The following is a 6,000-nucleotide window of genomic DNA, read 5'->3' on the forward strand; positions in this document are numbered from 1 at the left end:
TTCAAAAGTAATGAAGTGCAAACATGAATGACAAGTAGGAAATTTAGGGGATTTTATTCCTGATGATTGGAAAGAGAAAAACACTGCAAATAACTCTAACACACTTTAGATTTTGACCTTGCCAAGAGTTACTCATGTGAAGGTTTTTAAAAAATTGTTTCAATAGTTGATTTTTCTGATGAAGAGTGAACTTTATAGAAATTCTGTTTCCATGGTAGTAGACTATTAAGCTAGTGATTTTCGTGCTTTTTGGCCATGCTCTATTATAATTTTTAAAATATCACAAGCTATTAAGTGTATGCATATGTTTCTGACCCAAATTGTTATTACTTATAATCTGATCATAATTTATGTGGTCCATAGTTTAGGCCAACCTGAAGTGGGTTCCTCCATTTTTTTTTTTTTGCCAGTCTTGGGGCTTGAACTCAGAGCCTAGGCCCTTTCTCTGAGCTTCTTTTGCTCAAGGCGTAAACTCTACCACTCTACCACAGAACCACATCCAGCTTTTTCTGTTTATGTGGTACTGAGGGATTAAACCCAGGGCTTCATGCATGCTAGGCAAGTACTCTACCACTAAGCTACATTCCCAACATGCTCCATTGTTTTCTAAGTAACATATTTTCAAAAGGGGGAAAGTTATAGCTGAATACTCAAATTTAAGTTGACAAGTAGATTTATAGTCAAAGGGAAAAACAAAATCTATTAATTGATTAATTTCATCTTTATTTTTAGCAGTGTTGGCTGGGAGGGTAGCTTAGTGGTAGAGTGCTTGCCTAGCATGCATGAAGCCCTGGGTTCAATTCCTCAGTATCACATAAACAGAAAAAGCCACAAGTGGTGCTATGACTCAAGTGGTAAAACGCTAGCCTTGAGCAAAAGAAGCCCAGGGACGGTGCCTAGGACCTGAGTTCAAGCCCCAGGACTAGCAAAATAAATAAATAAATAAATTTTCAGTAGTGTCTTTTGTCAAAAGTTATTAATTCAGTTAGTGTGAAAAGAAAACTTCCCCAAATATTAAGATTAGTAATAAAGGTCTATTGCAGGGCTACTATTTTAACTTATAATTTTAACATTATTAATTAAAATGTTTTACAAGAGATCTAAGTAGAAGATATCAAGGAAAAGCTCACTTTTTTAAAAAATGGAAGCAGAATCTATCTGCTATTTTTCTATGTTTTCCATCCATGGTACTTCTCATGCAAATTGTCTTTATGGATTATGGTTTTAGAATATTTATTCAAATTAGATTTGCATTACTAGACTTGAAAAGGTGGCTTAGGCTTGAGAAAATTTAGTAATTAAAAATTTCAGAACTTTTAGTATTCAATTTTATAGAGGTAGCAAATAAAAAAGAAATAATCTAGGTTTGAAGATAAATTTTAATGTCAACAAATTAAAAGTGTACATGTATATATGTATACATATAGGGAATAAAACACTCACACATGGAACAAAAAATTGAACATATGTTTATAACTCAAAACAGAAGTCTGGAGTTAGTGTGGTATACTAACAGATATATAATATGGTAAACCCTTAACAAGTTACCAGAACCTGGGTGGATTATAAAAACATAAATTAATTTTGTCAAGTATCTGGAAGCTGGAAACTTGAATTCAAGTTATTCAGAGCAAAGTGACAAGGTGATTTCTTTTTAACTTTTCCTTTTATTTTTATGTTTTTGACAGTACTGGAGATAGAATTCAATAAGCTGGCTGCAAGAGCTATACTACTTGAACCATACCCCTGTCTTTTTGCTTTATGTTTAAATTTTCAGATAAAACCTAAAATCTTTAGCTTTGGCTCTGGCTAGCCTGGGACTTGGATGAATCTCCTGTCTCCATTTTCTTGAGTTTGGATTATACCATGAACCGTTTTGACTAGCCACTGTTCAGATTTCTTCTGAGGTATCTCTCTTTGATTTGTAGATGACCACTTACCTGCTATGTCCTTCCATGATCTTCCCTCTGTTTTTGAACACCTAGAGTTTTTCTGTGGCTAAATCTACTCTTCTTATAGTATGCTAGTGCCATTAGTTTTAGTCTACTCTGATTGGCTCACTTTAACTCAATCACCACTTTAAAGGCTTCATCTCTAAATATGGTTATATTATGGGATGCTGGGCAGGCCCATGATAGGAGCCATCCTAGTAAAAAGGCAGTAAATAGGATTAATGGCTGATAAAGGAGTAGGAACACATGACAACAAAGAGCTATGGGTAGAGAATTGTACCAGAAGGGAGATAGCCAGAAGGGTGATACTTCAAGGAGTTAAGTGAAGCAAGTTCACTATTGACATGGAAGTCATGATAAAATTCATCAGAGAAAAATCAATGAAAGTGCTGAGTGAAATTAGAAAGTATTTATCATTTTGTTCAGTGGTACTGGAAGTTAGATTTCATTGGGCTGATAATTAAATGGCAAGCAAGCAGGGTAAATATAACCTGCCACTCAGCCTGTGAAATAATATCATTTGTACCTTGTGAGATAAAACCTAGTAGAATTTTATTTTATCAACATGTCAAAGTTTACCTCTGTGCAGAGGTGCAGCATGGACAAGCAGTAGTAGAATTTTTGAAGGCTAATTTACAAGGTAGGTGAGTTATTTAAAATACTGTAAAAATTAATATTGACAGAAATTTAATTCTTACAGTTCTGAAGGCCAGAATTCTGAGGTCAGAGTACCAAAAGAGTTAGGTTGTGGTGAAAAACACCCTCTGTTGTTTGCAAATGGCCAACTTCTGCATTCAGATGTGTTGTTATATGGAAAGAGGAAAAGGGAGTGAGGAGAACAAGAGCCAGAGCTGAAGGAGAACATGAAAAAGATAGAGGGAGGGAGAGAGACACAAAAAGAAAGAGAGAGAGACAGACAGAGACAGAGATAGAGACAGAGAGAGGCAGACAGAAACAGAGAGGCAAAGAGACACAGAGATAGAGATAGAGAGACAGAGAGACAGAAAGTCAGAGAGACAGATATAGAGACACAGAAAGGCTTCTTAGGTCTTTCTTTATAAAAACACTAATCCCTGGGCTGGGAATGTGGCTCAGTGGTAGAGTGCTTGCCTAGCATGCAGGAAGCCCTGGGGTTTGATTCTTCAGCACCACATAAACAGAAAATGCCAGAAGTGGCGCTGTGGCTCAAGTGGTAGAATGCTAGCTTTGAGCAAAAGAAGCTCAGGGACAGTGCCTAGGACATGAGTTCAAGCCCCAGGACTGGCAAAACAAACAAACAAACAAAACACCCCCCAAAAAACCAAAAAAACAGCCAAACAAGAACAAAAACAACAATAACAAAAACCAGAAACAAACAAAAAAACCCCCACTAATCCTATTATAAAGGCTCTGTCTTTATAGCTCAAAGACCTTATTTCCAAATACCATCTAGAGAACTCAAACATTCATTCTATACCAAGAAAGACTAATGGAGACATATCTCTGACACATCATCTACTAAAAACATAAGTTCAAAGGTGTAATTGTGTATGACTATACACAAAAGGATTGTAAATTCAAAGCTAGCCTAGGCTACATAGTGAGATTCTGTTACTAAGACAAAATAGATCCCCTGGAATTCAAGACAAATTCCTAAATGCTGACAGAAAGCCCTAGAGAAGGGCAATCCTTAGGAAGATGTTTTGAGGAGATTGGTTCATTCTTCCACAGTATTCTCTTGCATGTCTCTATGATGGAACATTAAGTTGAAATTTATAATCTTTTACTTTGCTTTTTTCTTCTCTAAGACAAAGTTGAAAGGCAAGTGAGTAGTGATAATTTTATCTCCCTCAAGTACCTTTAAGAGTTAGAGTCCAAATATAAAAGGATTGGTTGGGGTTGATTTGATAAAAAAGAATTCCAATAATAAATTTAGTACAGGTTTCAGTCTTATAGGAATAGTATACTGTAAATAAATCAACAATAACCTTAGCTATTTGTAGCTATAGTTACAGGTATAATGGATGAGCTGTCAATAGTCCTGATGTTAATCATTTTGATCCTGCAGTTATTGTAATTTATATTTTGAGCACCTCAGGATCATTTATAGTTAAATACTATTTTTCCCTTGTGTTCCCAAGTGCTAAGTTCTAGTGTTAATATAATTTCAGCCTACTTGAATTTAGAAAATACTAAAAATTTAGATTCTTTAAAGTAAGATTAATATCCTTTTTCTTAGAAATATCTCTAAGCAAGAGATTTTCATAGAACAGATTTCTACGGTCAGCTTTTCCCAGGAAAAGTTTAGCATTTTTTTAATTTAAAAAAATCTTGCTACTGGAATTTGAAAATGCCTATAATTTGCTCTCAGTTTAAAATAGTATATGAATGATAAATTGTCAATGTTGACCTAATTTCACTTCTTGTTCCTATTTCTCTTATTGGAGATTTTAAGATTTAAAATGTGAGTGACCATGATCTTACATCTATTTGGAGATCTATTTAACATATAATTAGAGGCTGGGAAGGTGGCTTAGTGTTAGATTACTTGCCTAGCATGTATGAAGTCCTGAATTTTGTTCCTCAGTACCACATAAACAGAAAAAGCTGGAAGTGGCTCTGTGGCTCAAGTGGTAGACTGCTAGCCTTGAGCAAAAGAAGCTCAGGGACAGTACACAGGCCCCAAGTTCAAGCCCCAGGGCTGGCAATATATACATATATATATATATATATATATATATTTACATATATACATAGGAAGATAAAGTATACTATTAAGGTAATACCTACCTGATTATATACTGGAAATATTTATTTATTCTTTATATACTGGAAACATTTATTATTTATTATTTAATCCATTGTCTATTATCTATTATGATTTAATTGTGATATTGTTCAATTGAATTTCATTAGGATTCCAGTGATTATACAGTATCTTTAGTATTGAGTACCCATACTCAATAAATATTTGTTGTATAAGTAACTGAATTAGAGAAATAACAGTTGAGATTAGTGTAAGAGCACTTTAAATATAAGGAATATCCAGTACAGAGCAATAGATCGTAAGCAATTTGCTTTCCTCTAAAGTGAATAATGGTGATAATGAAATGCATAATTCTAAGGAACAAGAAGATAAACATGAATTAGACTAATCCTAGATATACGAACACACTGACTTCTTTCAAAGCAAAATAAGCTGATAGCAACTCTCACTTTTTCTTTTCTCCAGAGTTCAATACTAATTTAAAAGTAGCAAAGAATTTAGCCTTATCCGAAAATGGCTGCTCTTCCATTTGTCTTGTTGGGTCGACAGCAGTCACAGGAATTTGTCAGTCTATTCAACAGAATAAGGCCCCATCTATTCTGCATGTTATATGCTCTCATTAAGTGCAGGATTCTGTAGAAAAGAGCTCTGATCATTTCTACTTGTGAGAGCATTTCTGGAGCTGCTTTCACAATTAATGTCCTGGAATGTACAGGTAGTAATTATAAAGACTAATGAGGAGTGTATATATCTGCCTGCCATCCCATCATTATGCCTTGTAAGGCAGCCTTTAGAGGCTGGAATCAAAACCAACAGAAATAGACTGCTCATCTCCAGACAATTTGGCCTGTTTTATGTATCATTGGCTATATTAGACTTCGAGTAGTTTCTAGAGTCAGTGTGCTGAAGTGAAAATCCTTTGAAACAAGTTTACTTTCTAAGACCTTGCATTAGGATTGAAATCAGGAACTGTCACCTGAACTTGATGTTCTTTTATTTATGGATAATCCATTAAGGCATTATGAACAAGGAAGAAATGGTAGTTTGCTACTTCAATTAGTTCTGTCCTCTGTGGGAGGAAATTGATTTTACCTCTCTTAGGTGAAACTCCACAGTGTTCTATTTTGCATAGTTCCCAGAAGGGAATAAGTAAATTTGGATTTACTTTTTTTTTATTGTGAAAATACCATACAGAGGGGTTACAATTACATGGGCAAGGTAATGAGTACATTTCTTATCAAGCATTGTTGCCTCCTCCTTTGTTTCCCCTTCCCATCCCTTCCCATCTCCCACCCACTCCCT

General features: G+C 34.9%; 1 protein-coding gene across 2 annotated transcripts in view; it reads left to right on the forward strand.

Moving 5' to 3' along the window:
* Positions 1-6,000, forward strand: part of Prkg1 (protein kinase, cGMP-dependent, type I) — a 1,080,074-nt gene that overhangs the window by 631,206 nt on the left and 442,868 nt on the right. The gene's annotated exons all lie outside the window — the stretch shown is intronic.

Source organism: Dipodomys ordii, unplaced genomic scaffold, assembly GCF_000151885.1.
Source record: "Dipodomys ordii isolate 6190 unplaced genomic scaffold, Dord_2.0 Scaffold34, whole genome shotgun sequence".
Taxonomy (NCBI): Eukaryota; Metazoa; Chordata; class Mammalia; order Rodentia; family Heteromyidae; genus Dipodomys; species Dipodomys ordii.